The following is a 23,968-nucleotide window of genomic DNA, read 5'->3' as shown; positions in this document are numbered from 1 at the left end:
GACGATTCTTCGGAAAGTGTTGAATTGTAAAATCTACGGCTCTGATTTTGTCCATTTCGGGAAGGAACTCAAACATTTAATCAACCTGAAACTACAAGTGGGACTCGAAGGTGAGAATGAATAATACAATTTTAATTTATATCATGGCTACACGTGCTCAAATCAAGATGAAAAAAAGCCCCCGTAAACTCAAACTTGGCTGTGTTGCCCCAGCTGAATGCAACATGCGCTGCCGTGTACGTTTCGCTGTCGCCCCCACGACGAACGAAGCGATCGCGGAACGAACCTCGCCACGGACCCAGGCCAGGGGAGGGGGAGGCAAATACTAAATCATAAAGGGCACTGTGGCCGCCCCAAAAACTAACAACTGAGTCGAACTTCACGACTCCTGAGTTACCGGGACATGTTTCCTGTGAAAATTACTCTAGGCCTACTTATTTAAAAAGAAAGTGTGAAAATTACCACCAAAAATTATAATGATGCCAAAGCAAAGAAAGTTTGAAAATTACCCACAACAAAAATTACCCCAAAGAAAGTTCGAAAATGAAAAAAAAAAAAAAAAGTAGGGAAGAAAAGAAGACTAGTGTAGTAGTAATACTATTAATAATAGTATTACTAGTCTTCTTTTCTTCTCCTACATTTTTTTTTTTTTTTCATTTTCAAACTTTCTTTGTTTGGGGTAATTTTTGTATTATATGTTACATAGGGCCTAATATGTTACATAGGGCCTAATAGTCATGATATGATAGTGGATCAGTGGTTTTATTTAAGCTTATGTCAAAAATAACATCCACTAGTAGAGTACAGATTAAGACTTTTTTCATTATAAAAACATGTGATAAAGATGTTTTCAATTAGTGGTTTAAACCCAACGAGGCCTGGTTTAAGAACGAGGCCTCGGCGGGTTTAAACCACTAGTTGAAAACCGATTCCCATTCATAAATACCTCAGACAGTTTCGCTATTCCTATTGCTCTCCACCAATACAATAAGAATAGCGAAACTGTCTGAGGTATTTATGAATATAGAATTGTGTAAGTAACATTTTGTAACTTTTGTTTATGTAGGAAAAAGGAATGTATAGCTCCATGGTTTTAGTAAAGGAAACACCTTCTTAATCTTACCTCCAATTGTCGAAAAGCCAATTGTCGAAAAGCATTATGATTTATGGGAAGGAACAGGTAGAAAGGGGGCATAAAAAGCCTCCCGTTCCTTCCCACAATGCCTTTTGACAATGGGGAAATATCAGCCAGGTGGGATTCTCGAAAAGGTCTAAAACATTTATAGCCAACCTTTTTTTCACAGAGGAATTATTTACACAGTGAACTAATTGAAAAACATAAGACCACCACGCTTGCCCCGTCATCGTGAGTTTACTGGCTAAAATCACTTGCCATTCAGGCCTTTGGTTCAACAGTAATTTTAAGCCCTGAAGATTGATTGTCAGTACATTTTTCCAAACTTTCATCTTGCACAATACATGTTGTTAAAACCTTGGTCTTATGTATGTAGGCAAGCAACATGTTCTTATTAGTTATAATATAGCACATGTTAGATTAGTGCAGTGATATTTTGAAGGTTGGTTGAGTCTGTGGCTTGCTGAGATTAGTTTGTCCATCAACAGGCAGATAATTGGTTCCTGCCCCTATTGACTTGCATTGTTGGCTATAGATTGCCAAGGCTCTATGGGAACATTCACTGCAAAATCACGCTGTGAAATGTACATTGCATGCAGGAAGAACACTGTTGATGCCAAATCTAGTACGCTGGGAATCCAATTCCAACCACTCCTTTTTAAACGCATTATGACCTTGTGTATGAACAAAGGCTGTTCATTTTCTTGAAATTTCTACACATTTAGTTAATTATTCATAAGCAAATAATTTGTACACAAGCGTGTACCGCTTCTGTATGCAAAGAAAATATTGCAACTGTATGCATGCATGCACAGCCACCACCCTATAAGGTACTTTTTAAATTATGAAAACTAATTTAGTTGAAAATGTTTTCAGTAATTAGATGCACCAGTTAGACTGGTCGTCGACAAACTTGCTTCATCTCCGAGTAGGAGAATAAGTGTTGAAAAAACATGCCACCTTGTTCTGCATGCATGAACAAAAATGGCAGTGAAGGGTGGAAATTCTTGTAGAGTAAAATTGAAAACGAATTACTGCACTGCTGATCAACGTAGACAAGTTTTTAAATGAGGATTTTTACCGCTAGACATAATTTTTTAATTGATAGTTTTTCTGCCAGTAGGATTAGGGTTGCCAGAATTGTCGTTGTGATCTGGGCCCATATTGATATAACAAATTTAAAAGCAGAAAACCTGTTAAGCAGCAAATACTTCCTACTAAGCCATTTTTTTGCTTAGCATTTTGCTTAGCAAAAAATTAGTTGGAAACAGTGGCATCATCAATATAAACTCTATGAAATTTTGGCTGGGAACCTGTTCCAGCTAAGCAAGATTTGTCTGTGCTTAGGGAGTTGTTTTTGCATATGTGCTAATAGAAACTGGGCCCTGTACAAGTTTATTGTTTATAAGATGGTTGTCTTTAAAACTCCCCCTTTAAAACAGTACATGAGCACACTGTGCATTTATCTTTGTGCATGTTTCATCCTCCTAAATCCCTTTCTCAGTTTTCATGATGTATATCAATCAATTTTGCCTATTCCCTTTCTACTTGGCCGAGGGGCTCTAGAGCTTTACTTTTGAAGGGAGCTGATGTGTCAGTACAAGGCAGGTGTTTACGCAAGCAACTGCCAGAACACTGAAATAAGGGCCAGCAAAAAGACAGTGTAGAACTGGAGAAACAAAGCAACTTCATTACAAAAATAACAAATAAATAAAGAAAATGTATCTTGCATGAGGAGAGTTGAGCATTTCAACAGCTGTGACCATGAAGGGAAATTACATTTGGAATGGACTGGGAGATTGACATGAAAACAAATTATGATATTTCAAGGTTTTGTAATAAACAATCTAGTACAAGATGCATTGTACTCAATTGGAGCATTATGTTATTTAATGCACTACTATGGTTTGCAATGTAAATGAATTTAGGCTCAAGGAGAGAACTATTAGGTTTTAAAAAAAATGTTTCTTGTGAAGGATTCAGGAAAATTTCCACCATGCTCGTTATTGTTAGACTTCATTGTCACATCAGTGTAGTGTATGTTGTAATTCATGCATATGTTGTACTGGATGATCCACAATTTGTATTCTGACAACACAATTTTGAAATCACTTTTAAAACCAATTCCTGAAATCATCACTGGTGTACCAAAGAGGTACAATGGGGGATAGATTTTAAGAACAAAATATCATTTTTAGTGTCACACAATGTAGTTGCAGAGTTATCTCTGTCTGTACATATAGCGTGTGCTTAAAAATGCAATAAAGTATGACAACTTTCAAGGCTCAGGCATCAATTTATGCTCTTCCATACATGAATAAAGTATAATTGAGAATTGATGAATCGCAAGCCATCGTATAATAAGTAAACTGAACGCTATGGGATTCGCACACAGACAAAGATCAGACAGGGGTCAGATGCAAAACAAATTTCACCAAACATATTTTTTGAAGTCTGATGTTAAATCATGTTTGACATGGTCCCATATGACTTTATGAGTATCAGAATTGTTATGTTGCAGTGTGTTTGTTGTTGCCATGGTTACATATATTGGGTATTTAGGGTAGGTCTGACGTAGATTTCAAAGGTCTATAAAGGGCCAGCAGGGGCAGGGTCTTTTGCTTTAGGGTCCCGGTCATTTGATTATTTTTTACTACAGATTCTAGACTTGGCAAAGGTTTAGGGCCTACAATATACCATGGAGCTATTTAGTATATACGTTTGTTTACAATCTTAATAAACGTGCATATATTTTTCCAATTACTAAAATATTGTTGTATGGTTACTGAATCAAAATTTCTTGATGTGTTCAATGTATAATCACAGACCTTAAACCAATGTGTGTATTAGAGAGATTGTCTGTTGCCTGCTTAGTGTTTATATCCCCTTGTGGGAGTTTGCAGAGTTCCCTTGATGGGAAGATCATCTAAACAAACATGCAATTTATTGGCTTGTATTGCTGTACACTGTGTACACTATACATTATGGAATTATGTAAATAATATTGCTTTGATAAGTGTATGATGTCATTGCGCCATGAAGGCTACATAAATCAAGATCCCTCCAAATAAGTCCAACTTGACTGTACAGATTAAGCAAAATGTGGCCGGCATTTTTGTCAGCACACTCATCCTTTAATGCCACTAGGGGGTGCCCTCAATTGAATCTCAACCCCCCTGTTGTAGCTAATTTTGTGGCTGATTCATACCAATAACATGTGCATTGACCACTCTGATGATAAATCCCAGTCAATTTAAACCATGGAGGATCATCAGGCCTGCCTGGTCCAATCTGCTAAAAGGCTTTTAAGAGATGATGCAGGAGTGATGTAAACACTGGGGCCTGTCTTCTGTCATCGTGGTGAGGTGGTAGTCTAGGAAACCAAATACAGTAGCAACAAAATTGCATCTTGACTGACCAGATGCAGCATGGAAAGACAATCTTGTTAGAAGAAAATAATAAGAACTGTTTCATGGAAGAACAATTTTTTGGGAGTATCCCTGTGTTCACTAATATGATTTCCCTGTGTCTTCCTAAAAAACTGGCAAGATGTAAATTCACCTTCTGATACTTGGTTAGAATCTTCAGCTCAATTCGGGCAGGTTAACCCTGGGATGCAAAGGTCTTGACGCTTAGCTGTAAGGAGGAGGAGGAGGATGTGGTTGAAGCAGCATTAATGAGCTTGCTACTTGGCACACAAATTTTGATGAAACAAAAATAAATGAACTTAAGGCAACACAATCAAACATACATTGTAGTAAGTAAAGTGAAAATGTGACCATTATAAGCCTATTTTATTTTTTTAAACAATCTTATTTATTACTATATTTTAAGTTCATTTTTTAGTCCTCTTTTCAAAGTTGTTTTTACTACAATTCTGAATTTTTTGTATGTTATCTCATTTAACGTGTCGATCTTTAAGAAAACATATTGTGATGCTTAGGAGATAAAACTTATCTTAAAATTAAAACATGCATTCCCTTTTGACAGGTAATGTCTCTAATACATGTGCATACCATGGTAGCAGTGAGAAGTCCATTACACTAAAAGTGTCCGCACATAAATTGTACCTCAGACTAAAATATGATCTTCCCCTGGAATGTAAACCACACATATTACAATACCCAGTGCCGGAAACATGCAGGAAAGACTTGTGTTTAAAGTGCTTATCAGGACTACCAAAGGTTTCCATTTCCAAAATAATAAACATCTGGCATCCATTGTCAAGTCCTGATGAATTGGGAGCAAGAAATCAACTAATAAATCCCTTACATGTTTGGTCTGTCCAGTGATTTACAGTTACAACTGATGGTGACAGTACAGATAGAATGACTAAAGCCCCTTTTACACTAGACAAATTGCCCAGGAAATTCTCAGGTTCACACCTTTTCATACTTTGAATTGATAACCCGGGCAAACTCCTGGAATAAAGCTACACGTATTTCCCCAGGAAATAGCAATTTCCCAGATTGTGAGTCTGGTTTAAAAGTGAACTCTGGAGCTACAATCCTGGCCAAAATGCTTGGGCCACCCTTTCCTGATACAACAGTTCCCTGTGCACTTCTCATTCACATTCACATTCAAAACATTTTCCCCCCGCCCCCCGCCCCCCGCTCAAATTAAAAAAATCACTCAGACAATCCCGGCCAAAATGCTTGGGCCACCCTTTCCTGATACAACAGTTCCCTGTGCACTTCTCATTCACATTCACATTCAAAACATTTGTCCCCCGCCCCCCGCCCCCCGCTCAATGTTGACTGTAATTCGGAACACAGTCGGCAAATGGAACCAACATTGAAAGGGGGCAGGGGGGCCCAACGAGTTATGGCCGGGATTGTAGCATACTTTTACTGAGTATCTGATAGGGAAATTGTGCATTGAGTGTGAAGCAAAGATGGAGTGGAGGTGGGGTTAAAACACCACAGAAATTTCCTGGGGGGTTTTGTTTACTGGGAATGGGCTTTGTAATGTGAAAAGAGATAAAAAGAGTGGAAAACTTGGTTTTGAAGTATTTACTTTACCCTTTGTGTTCATTTTATAAAACATATAACTGTTAGACACTAGTATGATTTTTGACACAATATTTTATTAGTTTCTGTCTTCTCATGGGCAAGAAGAAGATGTTGTCATACAAAACAATAAGTGATTTCTACAATTTCCAAAAGCAATCGATTTAACAGTATTAATTTATTTGTTATTCCCGTGTTATCAAACAAAACAAACCAGGAAGGATGGTGGAGTGATGGCACTTAAAATGCATAAGGCCTATACATACAATGAGTGGTTTTTATCCGTCATCTGTGGCACTTAAAAAGGAAGCTGGTTGTCTTGTTGAAACACTATCACTTCCTATCCACTGCTTTCACTTGTTTTTTTACCCTCTCCTGTCACAACATTACATTGATGCACATTACGCTATACATAGCTCTAATCACTGCCTTTGGAATCCCTTATAAATATTCAGAATTTCAGGGGCACTGGCTTAAATTAGGAAAAAATGGGCATTTGTTACATCAAGGCACTGTAATTTGTATTTAAATGAAAGTTAGCCCCTACATTTGATGACATTTTCTTTTTGCCATTGCGGTCAGGTACAAGTTGCTGAGTAATTTTGTGAGCGGAAATTGTGTGCATTTGTCAAAACTCTTATTAGCCACTGTATATGTGTTAAGATTTAGTATATTTTAAAGAATTGTTTAAAGGCAGTGGACACTATTGGTAACTATTCAAAATAATTATTGGCATAAAACCTTTCTTGGTGACGAGTAATGGGGAGAGGTTGATGGTATGAAACATTGTGAGAACGACTCCCTCTGAAGTGCCATAGTTTGCGAGAAAGAACTAATTTTCCATGAATTTGATTTCGAGATCTCAGATTTAGAACTTGAGGTCTCGAAATCAACCATCTAAACGCACACAACTTTGTGTGACAAAGGTTGATTTTCTTTCATTATTATCTTGCAACTTCGATGACTGATTGAGCTCAAATTTTCACAGGTTTGTTATTTTATGCATATGTTGAGATTAGGCTAGTTGAGATACACCAAATGTGAAGGCTAGTCTTTGACAATTACCAATAGTTTCCACTGCCTTTAATATGCCAATATCAGTTTGTGAAATACTGTAATGAATTTATAAATGAAATAATGAGTGAAATTCAAAAATAATTCATATTTTCGGCCACATATTTCACATATTTATGACCTAGATTTATGCACCGTGAGTAACATTATGCAAATTGCATTTGGAAGAAATTATTGTAGTGAGCAGAAATTAAAGTACAGTGCATCATTATGGCCTGTACTTAAAGGGGTTTCGACCTTGTGTGGCGTGGCTATTTTGGTTGAGCTCGAAATTAGTCATTTGCTGTCAGACAAGGAACCACAACAAAACCCATTCCCTCTATCACTCATGATGTCAAAGTCCTTTCAACTAGAAAGTCACACAAAGAATGGACATTTGTTGGTTAGCTGATTTCTGTAAACAACATCCTTTAGTCTTTAGAAGTGCCATTAAACGGTATGAGTATCATAACTGTCTGTTCTTTTTTTATCCACATGATTGGTTTGGGCCCAGGTCTTTTTATAATTGGATTTAGTCATTTGTGCATCAATTATCAGAGTACATAAATATACCCAATTACTATACAAGAGACTCATCACTTTGATAATGTATTCTCTGTAATTGATGGTTGGACTGTATAGATTTAACCTGTGTGCTTCGCTAATTGACTTACTTACAGCGTAGATAACCCTGTAGGAAACCAGTCTCTGTTGTATGCACTCGTACATATTGTATTGTAGATGCCTTGAGGTGCAAACTGTGTTAGCAAAAGCAATGGATACGCTGCAATATATCATTATGAACCAAGTAATAAACCACAATGGAAACTGACTGACTAGGTAATTTTTAAAAATAATTTTATGTTGAATACAGACAAATTTACTAGCTAGAGTGGGATTTGAACTGACAACCTCAAGATTTTTAATGTGCCGGAACTGGCCGGAACCAAAATCTGGAGTGTGAGTTCAAATCCTGCTATAGTAAATTTTTCCTTGTTCAATGCCAAATAACATAAAGAATGTAGTTTGATTTGTTAAATGTAGTGGTAATGCCAGATGATTTGTGATGCTATTTACATGTATCAGGGATCTTTTAAACCTGTCAAATTGTCAGAAGATGGCTTCACGTGAACAGTTGAACATAATGCCTTAAAATAAAACCTTTAGCCAAAAACAGGCACATGTACACTTTTGTAGTAGATGATGATGTTCACTTTTCCAGTTTCATGTACAGAGTTCACGATCAAACTTGAGGACATGACCTTGTCTCACCTCATCTCACCTCATCAGTTGTAAATTCATCCTCAATTTACAACAATACAACCGCAGTGAACTTCGCTGAACCCAACCCATGCCTTTTTAAAGATCTTATACAAATATTTACATTCATTTCATAATTCACAGAAACTCTTGGCACCCTCTTGTCATTTCCCCCATTGATGCTGAAATTTGACACTCCATTCAGTCTGCTTTTATGATTATGACAGCGAACTGGTATTGTAAGCAAATTCTTGTGTCTGACACATGGCCCACATGTGACCCCAAGCGCAGGACCTCAATTGATATTTCCATGTCTTTGACAGTTACCAATAAATTTGGTTGACTCCAAATTCAGAATGATTTTCCAGACACTTCTTTTGAGTTTGCAGTAATGGTTTTACAATAGATTGGGGATACATACATGGACCCTAATTGGCCAAAGTCTACATGCCCAGTTTGATTGAAATACAGTATTGAGTTAAGATTTAAAGTGATTGTTAAGTAAATTGATCCCCCCCCCCCTTACGGAGTATCAAAAGTTGGGCACACTGTAGGCGCAAAGGAACGTTTTCTGTTCACATTAAGTCTGCAGTCCAGTTGATCATTCTGCTGTCAGACCGCAACATTGTGCCGAACTATGGAATATTCTTACACCGAGAATATTATGTTGGCATTTTTAATATTCCAATACATGCCCATAAGAATAATTATTACTAAACCTATCCAATTACTCCAATTAGAATGTTCCTATCGTTCTGATCAGTACAGCAAAACAACAGTGGAGCAGTGGGCGGAAGCGACTGGTGATCCTCTGTTGGTACGACTCATAAACCTTGCCTGTTGGGGTGGGGGCAGTTGGTGACTGTTGGGGTGGGGGCGGGATGGTACCATTTTACTACCAATGGTATACCATGCACTTATGAGGCTGCCCAATCTGATCATTTACCAAGAATGTCCTACCACTGATAGTGAACACCCACATCAATATTTATCTTTTATTTCAGTAGTCTGCCCCCCCCCCCCCCCCCACCCTTAAAAAGAAACCCCCAAATGTTGACTTACCCTAATTTGTTTTTTGTCGGCACCTTAGCAGGAAAGCAGCAAACATGGCATTTGGGTCAAGCTTAGTTGGTCCATGCCTGGGTCAACGTTCAATATTGACTAATAGACTGTTCGGTAGGATGAAGGGCTGGCGCTTGGAGTACAAGTGAGTTCTTGTATACTGATTAAACAGTGCTTTATCCATGCTAAACACATCAGTGTACATGTGCATATTGGGGTAAAATCCCCAAATAAATCTTGGGAAGGGGTTCATTTCTAGATTCTATAGAGACCCTTAGCTGTGATCATACATCTTTCCTTTGAACAAAAATACTCTTGAGATACTTTGGGTACAAATGAAAACGTGATCTTTGGTTGCCATTTAAATGCCCCAAGGGTGAACAAATATAACCATCTTTGGGTACAAAAAGTCCCCCCCCCCTCCTAAAAAAAGAAAAAAAGAAGTTCATTGTGTCCACTGCTGTTCTTGAAATTCTTTAAGGGTTCTAAACCACAGGTCAGCTCTGGTGTTACTGTGTTACTTTTTTCTCTCTCAATTACTGCTCAATGTTGACCCCCCTTTTTCATTGGACCAGTGGAGTCAATTTGACCGCCGAAAGATGCCGCTAAGGGCCTCACAAGAATGTGTGAAGAGTTTGAGGTGAATTGAATATGCTCACACAAAGGATGGATAAGTAGCCAATGTGTCTAGCCTATACAGGAGAGGTATGGAGATTTGTCTGCAAATAAAGGGTGGTCAAAATATTAACTACTTATTAGGTTTGGAAACTTTGACCAGTAAAGCACAGTCAAGAAAACAGGGTCATATCTGAGGAAAGTGCCACATTGCTCTTATATTGCTGGAACTAAACCCTTCCCCTCCCTGTGATACTCTTACCCCCAGGTCAGGTTATCATCTCAAAATAGTGGACATTACAACAAGAGCACTGAAATTGGGCTTGTGTAAGAAACGTGGAAACAGAAAGTACAGTTTCAATTGGCAAGAAGTTTTTTTAAAATCCATCCTTTCGAAAGGACTGACTATGGGTTTTTCCAGAATCTAACGTGATGCTCTCGAACATGTATAAACATGGAGGTAGTATAACCGTCTGTTTCATTAAACGAAATTAGTGAATGCCTACCAGCAAATCTTTTTACTGTATGCCTACTAATCCGACCCTGTTAACCCGGGTCCTCATGCAACAAATAGATAATAGATAAAATAAAATAAGTTTGCCGTGTGGGTTCAAACTGAAGATTTGGTGGCATGTTTGATATGAAATACTTGGCGGCCATCTTGGAAAAAAATAAAATAATAATAATAATAATAATACTTGGCCCTCATCCTCCTCTTTTTGGAAAAATCTTGACGATCAACTGGTGTTTTTTATTTTTTTTGGCCTAATATATAAGACTAAAACAACCTGATGTCACATGGTAGGCCTACAGGTAGGATACTTTACTCACTGTATCAAGGGCAAGATGATTCTGCCTTGCAAAAAGAACCTCGGGGGAAAGTAAAATTTGTGGTGGAATATTTCGCGGGGCTGTAAGGCATATTGACTCTGTGGCTCTGTGGTTCTGTGAAGTGTCAATCCTGCGCTGTACCATAGTTATAATTATCAGAAGTGACTTAACTTCCTGTGAAAACAAAGATGTTTTTTTAATTTACAGACAACAAGTATTAAAGAAAATATTTGTTTGGTATAAATTGCTATGGACAATTCTTGTTGTAATGTGAATTAGACTTTTAGGTGAAAGGTCATATAGTGTTATATGCATGGTCTGCTACATTCGGAAGATTTGTGTGTGATGTAAACACAACCCAGTCATCCCACACAAATCTTTAGTAATGTAATAACTTGTTTAGCAACAAGGACAAAACTGTGATAATGCTCAGAGGAAGCAGAGCGCAGCATCTTGTTCTTTGATGCAGCTATGCTGAATAGCTGAGTCAGTTATGGATTACGTTGAAGCCTTTATAAAACTACATAGAACCACAAATGGTTCAGTAGTCTGTGATTGAAGTGGCAGTTTCTATTCATACTGAATGCCTACTGAATAGGGGCTTAATGTGTCTGGAGTAGTGGAGTTGGTCCCCAAGGTCTCTGCTGGGTGGTGTTTTCTGCCTATTCTGATATTGTGTAAAGGTTTGGACCAGCATGTTTATGAGTGACTCACCCGAACCTGCTGCTGGCTGATTAGCGCCTGCGTGTTTTGAAAGTAAAGCTGCATCAGCAGAATTGGTGTGGATATCATGTTTGTTCTGAATGTTTGTGAGTGTGGGAGAAGTGCACCTGTATTCTTGTTGGTGTGATTCCTTCCTGATCACCTCTGTGGTGAGATCAGGCATACATTTTACAGCCTGATAAGTTGTGATTGCTCTCATTTTGTTTGGGTAAATTTTAAAAATTTCTTTTTGTGTTACTCTTCACATTGAAGTCGGAACTGGATGGTGTTTTTGGATTGATTGAATTTCAATTCTAAAGGCACTACAGTTTATGGTTGATTTCACTCATACTTGATTTAGAAATCACACCATTAAACTATAAAAATTCCTGTTTTAAAATCTGAGACAACCATTTTTATAAACCCCTTACAATTACTGATTTATCTTGAGCCCAGAATTTCCCCCAAATAAACCAAAAACTGCACCCTACAGCACAATGTATGATGAGAGGAAAGTAAAACAGATTCTCGAACAACTGAAACGATGAGAATGTGTGAAAATGGGACAGGGATATTTATTGGGAACAAATATCCCATCTCAAGTAGTCCCTCTGGCCATGAAGTGTCTTGGCCTTACAGGTGATACTGATTTATTTGCCAGCCTGGTTTAGTAGTGTTTATTTCACATGGAGGTTAGCCCTGATGGATGGTGACAGGTTACTGCTGACTTTTTTTATTTATTTTCACTCAGAAATTATCATAAGTGATTCTTGTATTGTTTGAACCATACAGCGTGAACTGATCACCGATTCAGAGAAAAGGATAGTGCCACGTACTGCAGTGGTAAATTGGCAGGAGCAACATTATGTGAGATAGTTGTAGAAGGTAAGTCAATGTTTTTGTTCACCCAATACCTGATAATGGTTTCACATAATTTTACCATTGTGCATCCCTCCTACATGCTCCTACCTACTTTAAGCCTCAGCACCATCAGTAGTCCAGCTTTCTCCTGAAGACGAGCAGAGTATACTGACTAAAACATGAAGAGCACAACAACAGCTCTATTCACAGCCCCTCTCATCCCTAAAGAGAATTTAAACCTACATCAAGTACTTGTTGTAAGTTTATATATTCCACACCGAAGCTCAAAACTTTACTTAATTTTACGACAGTTTAGAAACTGATATATAAATTCAGTTTGAGTTAAACAAAACATAACATAACAGTGTGATATCGTTGATTACTAAAAAGATCCTGAAGAAGAGGATGAGATTATTAACTTTCTAGAGCTTGGCTTGGGCCAATTTTATTAAGCTGTTAGTGTTATGCAAAAAAACTGCTTAGCAAATTTCTTTGCTTAACAAAAAAATGAGTGGGGCACCAGTTGCAACAATGTTAATGCTATGGAATTTTAGCAAGTTTTTATGCTTCCAGGCTTTATGAAATCATGCCCTGTGACAAGTTGAATCTAATTGGCAGCTGGTAATGCAACAAAAATATCTAATTGAAACTTAAATTGCATCAGGTTAGGAATGCTATTTAGATTAGATTTTAACACCAATATGTGATAAGCACTTTACATTGTATGTAATTTCTGTTTTCTGCATCCTTGTCTGACATGTCTATCCTATCATGAACAAATTTTGTCAATTTGATGATCATTTTGTGACCTCTTTGTCACCCTATTGCCAATCACTGTAAGACCAATCAATTTTTTTTAGTTCACCAAAGGTTGAGAAGGTATTGTGGTCAGTAAACCACACCACTTGAAAAAGGTATAAATCATATAGTCGGCAAATTTATTGCGCTACACATTCTTGTAACAGTATGAATCCAACAGTGCAGGGAGATGTTCGCTCACAATAATGTACACCAGTCAGTTTGAACTTGTTTCCAGGATACAAGGGGGGGGGGGGGAGGGGTTACTGGCCCAATGGATTCTTTTCAGTAGCGCAGTGGGTATCTCAAGCAGTGGTATAAAACTATAATTTTGTCCTTGTTCCCAGACACTGTAAATTTATTAACATGAGGCAGCAACATGTGACTTAAAACATTGTTTGTACATGTAGTTAGATTGAAAATAGCTCTGAAACATCTGCTCGTGTAACCCCCTCCCTCTTTTTGTCATTGAGCTAATTTCTGTATTCATCATGCCGTAATAAAGTCCAACGCTTTTGATGAATTCTTTGACTGCTTGTTGTGACTTTAACCTGCAAGGCAGACAAGAGTAGAGGCAGCCGGTTCAATCAATCAACTCAGTTTGTGGTCAAGTTCATCTGTGGATGACCTTATGTCAAACAATTGAAATGGTACTAAATCCTTTGAGGGTTTTCATAGCCTTGAGAAACCCTATGGCCTGGAGATTTTTTTCTACAAAGGAAACTTGATAATGCAGAACGTGTGAAAAGTTAACTGGTTCCTCGCAAAATGTCTAATAATGCATGTAATATCAAGTCAAATGCTAGTAAGGGGGTTGGACCCCTGGTGTTACTTCAATGTTTATGTGAAGTAAAGTGTTGGAGCCAAGGTTTTAACCAGAATTTTGTAAAAGGGTGTCCAAATTTGCTTGAAATTTAAAAACTGGGTGTACAAATTGTTCACTTACAATAAATTCACAGTACGTGGTAATGACAGATAGACAGATGAGCAGGATGATTGAATTTCTAACAGGGTGTCCAAAAGACAATGATACACCCCTCTGGCTATCACTATGGTTGGAGCTAAATGGTATGAAGCATCTCCATATATATAAAATGCACCAGCCAGTGTATTCAACAGGTGAATTACACAAAGACTGAAGGATTTGCCATACCTAACATGTATCACTCGTGGAGTTTGGTTTCAAAACTAATTGAAAAAACATATGTTTTCAAATTCATGTACGCGATGTAAATAACCCGATTAATAATTGCAAAAAGGTGTCATTCTTTTAATTTGGTGTATCCAACCACATCTTGATTGACATCTTAACTTGGTATGTTATACAATTGGATGCTTGTGAGTGCATTGTTGCAGATATCTGGACCAAGGTAAAACCAAGTGAAATGGAAAAAGCCAGATTTCACCATGATTTATATTTTGTGACAACTGTACATGATCGAAACACATTCTATATTTGTTTTCAAGTATAACTCACACGTATGCATTTAATGTCATTTGAATTTAATTCACAAATTGTGCAAAACAGACACGGAATTTTGTCATGGGGCGCCATCCAACTTTGTAAATTCTAAAAAAAACTTCTAAAGAACGCGGACGACTCTGTCTAGACACAAACTTTGTCTTGTTTGGACAAACGTGCAGGGAATTATTATTTTGTAATGACTCTGCAAACATGCCCAATGATCGCATCCTACAATTATCCATACAGGACTCCTAGTCCTATATTAAATTTTGGAGGGTCATAGTAGTATACATCATGGCAAAATATATGATGACATGTGATGCGTGCTCCACCACTCAAATGACAAGGATCTGTATGTATGTTATAAATACAAACATCACTGTCTGTGATTGTACTAACTTTTTAATACACAAATTTGACCATACTACAAACCTAAACAATATTTTAAAATGTAGGCCCCCTATAGGTTTATGACAGCTGTCACATTGCACATTACATGTGATCAAAATCTCAGTGGTTTCAATGAAGGACAATTCAAAGAAAAATTCTCTAACTAAGCCCTGGTTGTTTGATTTTGTCCATGGTTCTTTTCTAGGAAGACTCAAGGTCTTATTTAAATAGGATTTTCTTGTACAACTAGCCAGGTAAGCTTACTGTACATGTGTCCTGTTACCCCATGGTTAAAACCTAATCACAAGACAGTGACAGCACACCTCATGATAAGATTTACTGTCTTATGTCATCCCTGTTACCACAATAAGGTGTAAATTGCTTAACTCCTTGCATTGCCAAGTAATTAAATGTCAATTACACCCTAATGTTGAGGCAATTAGTTTTGTTTTATGGCATGTGCTGATCACTGTTCTTTTGATAAAACAGGTGTGCGTGACAATAGTGAACACATCTTGATGTACCATTAGGCCTACTCTAGTTGGCAAGAAGTGTAGCGGAGAAATTGACATATTAAATCTTTCTGGTAATGAAACCAAAGGATGGCCATAGGTGATTGGCAGGCCTGATACACATATAACAAAACAGTAGCGCAAACATTACGCATGGCAAGACTTGTTTTGTAAGAAACGCCCGATAATCAAAACCCTAATTATTTCACAGTAAGGGAGTGCACAAGTTTCCTTTAGAAAAGTTCGCTAAGTTTTTGTCGTCATATACTAAAAGGCAATCACTCTTATTCCTTGTCTATGGAAAGGAGCACTTTTATGTGTTCAAAGACAGTTATCTGAAAGCAAACAAACAAAGTACTCTGAAATAAACAGCAGATAAATGCATGTAAATAAATTCACCCACTTGTCTGTGTAAACTAACTCTCTACATAATTATCTGGTGAGTCACATACATGTAACCTGTTGATATTTCAAAAGTTCAGGATTTCAAAGATTTAGTTCAAATGTGCAAAATATTTGGCTAATGTTTCCCCTGTGGTTAGCAATCTGGTTTATAACTTTGTAATGAAAATCTAACACACATATTTCAGGCTTTGAAATGAAGGGGCACAACAGTTTTCCACTTGTAGGGGGCACTTCTATGAGGAAAATCTGAATCGTATTGGAATTTTGCAGACGGCACCAGAGAAAAAAGCACAGGGCACCATGAAAATTGCTGTGATGTTAATGGTTTTTTTGTTTTTTAAGTGTTGTGTGCTAATTGTTAGTTAGTGTTATGGGTAAATTTTTAGTTAGTGAAATTTTCTCTTGTTAGAACAAAGGCCCTAATTGTTGTATATAGGCCCTAAAAGCAAACTTCTCAGTGATTTTCAACGTGAAGGACTTTTCAGAGAAAAGTTGTCTAAGTCTTGGTTGTTTGATTTTGTCCATGGTTCCTTTTCTGGAAAGACTCAAGGTTTTACTTGAGTAGGATTTGCTTGTACAACTAGCCAGGTGGGTTTACTGTATGTCAGTCATGTAACCCATGGTTAACCAATGGAGGAAGGAAATTATTGCTTCTCCTCCATTGTTAAACCTAAGCACAAGATTGAAAGTACACATGCAGTAAGACATATTTACTTGTATGTGCACATTTTGATTTTAATTAAAGTGTGAATGACCTGTAAGAGTGGGTGTATGGCATAGAAACCTCTGCCAACTCAACGTTTGATGTTACAACCCGCAAAGTCCCAAGACAATTCCTCAAACTGGTAAAGTCCCAACCTTTTGGTATGGAACATATCAGTAAACAGTTAATATTGCTAACAGAACACACCTTCCAGTTTCTTAGAACACCCTGAAGTTTTCTTTTAAGATCCAGACCAGCCCAATCTTGACCCCTGCGTGAGGTGATGCCTCTGGGTACGATTTAACATTACAGAAAAATCAGTAATAACTGGACTTAATTGTAACCAGCCTGACACCCACTCACTTCCTGTGGACTTCAAAGGCACTTTCACTTTTCTCATATCCACTCACATCATCCTGTTTTATTTAAACAGGCCCTTATTATTAAGTAGTTAAGTAAGTGATTCTGAAACCAAGGTTCCCACCTGCTTAGTGGTCAATATTTTCAAGTGGTTTAACTTCTGAAATGTTCAATATCTCAACGGTTATATCAGAAGTAAGCGATCATGAACCTTTCATTTACAAATTCCTTCTCAGAAGATGTTCTTATTTACTATTAGACTTGATGACAAGTCGTTAGGCGCTGCCTATTTGTCTGCCTTTCATGCAACAGTCACAGTGCGATGTTACACATGCAGACGTCGTAGGTAGCGCGAGGCAGCTCTAACTTGAATTGCGACTGACTCACACGCACATACTGGGATCGAGGGTGTGTGTATCGTCCCCGCAGCTACACCGCGCTGTAACTACACACCGCGCTTAACAATTACCGTCTTGACTTCAAGACTAATTTACTATAGGCTATAGAAACTTCCCTGTGACCAAAACAACAACTTTTAGGTAGGCCCTACGTTCATTCTTACAAGTTTTCCTTTACAAACAATCAAAATGCTTCTGGGTAAGTTTCAGGGGTGATTCAAGATGTTTATAATATTTTGATAATTTTACAGGCTACAGCTTGTAAAAGTGAATGAACATAACCATCACGATGAATGTCTGTGAATTCATGCTGCAAAGGTTCCTGGCCACCTTGGAATCATTATACCCCTGAGGCAAAATGAATTCCTACAGTTTGGTTCCCAAGCTTTGGTGTGAACTTGAGACTGAAAGTTTAGAAGGTTATAGGAGAAAAATAACCTACATGTGTTCGTATGAAGAAAACAAAAATTCATTGTGGAACTATTGTGCTTTATTAAAATGGTCAAAATGTTAAAGTTGGAGGGGGAACCATGGCTGGTTTTGTGCTTATCAGCTGCTGTAATGTTTCATCCCCTTGCTTCTTTTGTTGACATTCAAGATGTCATGGTGTTGACATGTGTAAAATGACTTGTTTACAGGAAACACAAAACAAAATTTTGGGATACATTCTTCCAATTTCATACCCAATTTGCAAAGTGGTTTTCAGTACAAGGACATTCAGTTCTCCAGGAAATGTAATGTATGGGGATACTTGGTGTTGTTGTGTTGTATGGTGTTGTCAGACCTGTCTGTATGCTTCGTTTTTGAAAGGGCATCAAGGGCACCAATGTATTTGCTCCTTGGTAAAGGGCACCCTTTGAGGAAATTGCCAATCTACTGGAGCATTTCAAGGGCAGGGGCATGGAGGCAATTGCCTTTGCTGCCACCATGAAGTATCAGGCCTGTGTTGTGTCTTGGAGACATTGCACGCTTTTGCCACTGTTTTTGCACTAAGGATTATTGGGCTACCTCCTCCATGGTGCAAACCATGCCAAGAATGTCGTTCCTTGGTATGATGACAGCAGGTCGTTCTCTGCTATGGGATTATTTTGATGGCAGAAGAATTGGGGCAGCTGCATTTGGTCTGTGGCAAGTCGGTTAAAATGGGTTATGTAGAGACTCCAAGTGTAAGATTATACATCAAAAGGAGTTTAAAGGCTGTGGTTTTGGGGAGTTTTCTTAATGGATTTACAGTGACCTAAGATTGACTGGAGGGCTTGGTTATTTTTGGTTATTTTCAGAATAGGTCACAACTTACACAAATGTAACCTACATTTCATACTTTAGGCTGTCAATCTAATTTTGAAATAAGAATTCAAAATTTGCTATTTGCCGTTATACATAATGATGAAATAGTGTGGTCTCAAAATTGCTTCTTTTCAATACTTTCAGCATTTGAGAGATGTCATGGTATGTAGGCTATGTATGTGTAGGTCTACTGTATAGGCTAATACTATAGACAGGTTGACAAAGTATGAAATATATAAATAATATTAATCATTATATCTACATGCATCAGGGACAGGGAGATCTGGGGACAACTCTGTCATAACATCATTGACAGAGGACACTACTTGAAATAGAAGTTTAGCACAGAGATGTGTACCTTTTTTCGTTCTCCATCATTTAGGCCTCTAGGAAATCCAAGTTCCAATGAAATACCAGTGAACTACATGTAGTTATTTCTTAAATACCAGAGAGGTGTACTGTTCTTTTCATGTACTGTATTAGTTCGTGGAACTCATCAGGTGACAAACTCCCCTACATAGCACAAATATTTACTGTGTCAACAGACATCAAAGTGCACTGCACCCCTTACCGGCTGCCCTGCTGCACCTGGCAGAATTAAGCATGCTAAATATGTGTTCACCAGTAATCAACACAGGATGTACAATCAAAAAATACTTGTTGGCTTCTTTCTAGCTTACAGAAATCTGCAAATTGAGAAAGGAAATCGCTGTTTTAGTTAGGTAGTTCAATTTGAGCAAAGTTATCAAGTTTGCTTTGTATAACCTTCCTCCGTGGTTAACATGTAGGTACAGTTGCCTTGATATTGTTACCTTCCTCCAGCATTCACTGCCTTGAGAGACGCGCACAATGGGTGTCTGGTCGGGGTCAAGCAATATCGCATTGAATTCCTGCGTTAAACTGAAGGATTGGGAAATGGCCAAATTTGGGGTTGTAAACACATTGGAACCCTCTGTCTCTGACTGTGTTCCCATGCGTTTATCCCAGTGGGGAGAACTGTCTGGCCATACTGTATTCTGGCAGCGGTATCTGGATGGGCTTATTTGGATGCAGAGGAAATTATGAACCCCAGTTGTGTTTAAATACATGTAACAAGCAAGTTGATCTGAGAATGAGTGTTCAATCATGGTTCAATGTAGCTGGTTTTTGCCTATGTAGAGAACACATAAACCAGAACATGGGCCAAAGTGTACACAATTTGTGACTTTTATCAAGTAGATGGGATTTTACAACCTTTCAAACATTTGTTATAAACATCATGTAAATTTTGTCCCAGATTATAATATATTACCCAGTAATTTCTCATTTTATTATGCTACACTGCTAAGTTCAACTTCTTCTAAACATTTTGAAACTATTATTTTCAATTCATTTCCTGATCAGATTTTATTATCTGCTGGAAGGGGAGTTATACTGAAAATTTCTGGAATTTCTGCTTCTCCAGCAAACCATCAAACTATGACATGGGTTTCTCAGCATGACGTCCCCACAGAGACAGAATTCATTGTGATGTTGTAATTTGGTACAAACCATGTGGCAGCCAGTCTGTAACTTTAGCTGGGAGTAGTGGAGAAACCTAAGGGCATTGTCTTTGACCTTTTGAGGTCAGGTGTGGAAAATGGTACATTTGAATGTTGACGTTTTCAGATAATGAATTCCTCTGAGACTTCTTGTATCAAAGCAGATAATGTTCAAGTACTTGTTACTGTGTCGGCCTATCTACAGGCTTGGAATTAAATCTTTGAAAGGGCAAGGCCATTTTCATTTTGCAAAGGGCACTTCCGTTTGAAAATGTTAAGTCAAGTAGAAACTTTTGAAGGGGCATCAAGGCCAAGACCAGGAGCAACGAAGGCCATGGCCTCCAGGGTCTGTGTGTAATTTCAGGCCTGTAAGTATAATATAAAAAGCACTTTTTAAGGCAGTGTCCAAATTGATGGCTTTGCCTGATTGCCAAACAGTCCTCTTCTTCAATGTTGTTGATGCAGCCAGTGGCTGTAACCATAGTCAATGTGAGCCAGCGGCTATAGCCAGAGTCGAAGTGGATTGATTCGGATGTGCATCTTACAACATTCAATGTGCACCTGAGTTTAAGAAACACATCTTGCTCAGTTTCGATCATTTTGCTTGCTGAAAGGTTTTTCTTAAACTGAGCACATGCAGGCCTGACTCCTGTAAGTCATGGCAGATGTTCTTAAATAGGACACCTTTCTGAGGAAAATACAAAATGTTACTGTGATATTTTATGGGCAACAAGGCATGAAGGCAATGGCCAGGGGCATGGAGGTTAATTGCCTCATTTGTCTATTGATTTTTTAACGATAAGTCATGGAGGAAGGAAATTGCATTAAAGCAGCCTGCAATGATGTCAATTTGTGAAATGCAAACACAATACACAACAAAGTAGTTCAGTGCTATCAGTTGTGCCACAATTACCCTTGTAATTGACAGGTTTTGAGTCATTGGTCGACTCACTGAAAAAACATTACCAATAATGAACTTTGTGTCTAGTTATCCCTATATAAAGACAACAACTAGTTCAAGTAATTAGGATATTAAATGAGTTTCCTTGTTTAGCTCTTTACTAATTACATCCTGTGTTTTGACAAGCGGGCATCAACTGTTCTAAAGAGATCAAACGCTCAATAGAAATAACTCCCGGGATCAAAAGGAGGGGCATTTGTCATGGTGCTGAAACCCAGAATTACTTTTTATCACAATTTTCCTTTCTAAAAGTGGCGACTTTCCAGTCACTTGGTATCTTGTTAATTGACTCAGTTTACAGAAGGAACACATGATGGGTAAATGTACTATTAGGTTGTGAATAATTGATTGGGAGTATTTGTATGACCCCAAGGTGTGAGGAAATAAAGCAGGTGGTTTATGTTTATATGAAGTGTTTAATTTGGAGAAGTAACGTTAAAATGTTCAAAACAACGTTGTTTTAAATGCATGTCTCTTGAAGATTTCCAGTGAAACATGTCATGCTTTCTCTGTTAAGAAAAACCCTTACAATAGGAAACTTTTGGACGGTCCTTTTTCACAGTTCTTGCAAGTAGTGCGTGTGCTCAGACCTACATGTACGCGTGCAATACTGAGCATGTGCGCACATGCTCAGAGTGGCACAAACTGACTGTTATGTTTAATGCTGCCAGCGTCTTAAAAGTCTCCCATTGAAACAAAGGTATTGTGCTGTAAATACACACTTTAAGTTACAAGTCGCATACACTTTAAGTTACAAGTAAGCATACACTTTAGGTTACAAGTACGCATACACTTTAAAATAAAATGCCTTTTCACTTCTCTATTTAACTATAACTGCAAAAAGAAGTTCTATATTGCAATGTAAACATACATGGAAAAGCCTCAAGCTATCATTTGAATGGAAAGGTTGAGCTGAGTATGTTTTTGATTGGGTGTGATTATGTATGTCTGGCTGAATGGCCCGTGGTCTAATTACCAGAGTAGAGCTACCGAGCCCATCAGTGATATCCCGATTGGTCTGGCCCGCTCAAGCCTGTCGCCAGCGATTTCACACTCTGCCACCTCCGTTGAAAAATACTGTAATTTTGGCGAGAAAGGAAACGGGTGCAGTGTTTAATTTTTTAGTTGAGAGCAGAATGTCATATCCAGATGTCGTCAGAGTTAAATTAAGATGGAATTCTTCATATTCCTAAGAGACTCAAGTGAAGGAACAAGGAATCTTCAACGCTTTTGAAAACAAGGCGTTGAGTTCTTTGACTTTTGAGATGCAGATAATTATCTGGATGAAATATAGGGGTTGAATTTGAGGTAAAATTCCTTAAGACTGCAGGGCTTGTAGCTCAAAATGTTTACTGGACCAGAATTTGTTTCATAAGACCAGAATCTTCATGAGAAAGAGCTTTCTACATAGTGTAACATGGAGGGCCTACATTGTTTTTATTAGAACAAACTAGGCAGGGTATAATCCAGAGTTCAATGAATTTTAAAGGCAGTGGACACTATTGGTAATTACTCAAAATAATTATTGGCATGAAACCTTACTTGGTGACGAGTAATGGGGAGAGGTTGATGGTATAAAACATTGTGAGAAACGGCTCCCTCTGAAGTGCCATAGTTTTAGAGAAAGACGTAATTTTCCACGAATTTGATTTTGAGACCTCAGATTTAGAACTTGAGGTCTTGAAATCAACCATCTAAACACACACAACTTCGTGTGACAAGGGTGTTTTTCTCTTTCATTATTATCTCGCAAGTTCGATGACCGACTGAGCTCAAATTTTCACAGGTTTGTTATTTTATGCATCTGTTGAGATACACCAACTGTGAAGGCTAGTCTTTGACAATTACCAATAGTGTCCACTGCCTTTAAGAAAATCCTGTTCAATGGTAGCTCTGACTTATCACTGGAACAGAAATATTTGTTTACAAGACCTAAAGTTTTTTGGGGTAAATTGACTGAACTTTGAGGAGAAGATTTGGATTCAAATTTTCTTTTGGAAAAACACTAGACTGTGGCATTTGATTGGCTGTTGGTGTCCTGGCACGATGGTAAAATTACGGAAGCTGAACAGTGGTCCACTGGATATATATTTTGAGCCTTGTATTCTAAACTGACATTGAGCACATCAGTTTGTCAGTATGCAAAATATAGAATCAATCAACATATTTCCCCCTTCCATCACATCATCTCATCGTGCTTCAATTTTGTTTCAATTTCCCAAGCTGTCAGTCAACACAGTGCGGGTCTTGGCCAAGATCATCTATATTTAGGTGAGCAGCTCACCAAATTATTGATGCCACAGTGGGGGGCTCTTTATTATACACTAATGCTCTAGCAATAGAGCGCATCATGGGTTACTGCGCAGAGGGAGTGCAGCTAACTCGTAATCTGTAGATCAAGTTGAATAACGATTGGAAATCTTTTGTTAGTTTGGTTTCACTACCTTATACTACAATTTGAAAAACTTGACAAGGTTAGTAGTACTGTTGTTCCCCCTGCTGTTTGCTCTTTTATTATAAAGCTTCAGAAGCAGAGTGAGGCTAAAATACATAGTCATTTGCCCTTTATAGATGTATGACGTCATTGACCACCATCTTTGGAGAAACGTATCTGCGTGAAAGGCGATCATTGGCTGAGAGT

General features: G+C 38.0%; 1 protein-coding gene across 5 annotated transcripts in view; it reads left to right on the top strand.

Annotated features, from left to right (window-relative positions):
* Positions 1-23,968, top strand: part of LOC139947932 (discoidin domain-containing receptor 2-like) — a 64,372-nt gene continuing 40,404 nt past the window's right edge. For 4 of the 5 annotated variants that reach the window (XM_071945804.1, XM_071945803.1, XM_071945802.1 and 1 more), the window contains exons 1-2: positions 1-110; positions 12,460-12,552. The gene's annotated coding sequence lies outside the window, so the exon portion shown is untranslated. Of the gene's footprint in view, positions 111-11,789; positions 11,897-12,459; positions 12,553-23,968 lie in introns of those variants that run through there. The other variant, XM_071945798.1, reaches the window with a different exon arrangement.

The sequence above is a fragment of the Asterias amurensis genome, chromosome 15, assembly GCF_032118995.1.
Source record: "Asterias amurensis chromosome 15, ASM3211899v1".
In the NCBI taxonomy this organism is placed as follows: Eukaryota; Metazoa; Echinodermata; class Asteroidea; order Forcipulatida; family Asteriidae; genus Asterias; species Asterias amurensis.
Note: the sequence above shows the minus strand (reverse complement) of the source record. Positions and strands in the feature narration are given on the sequence as shown.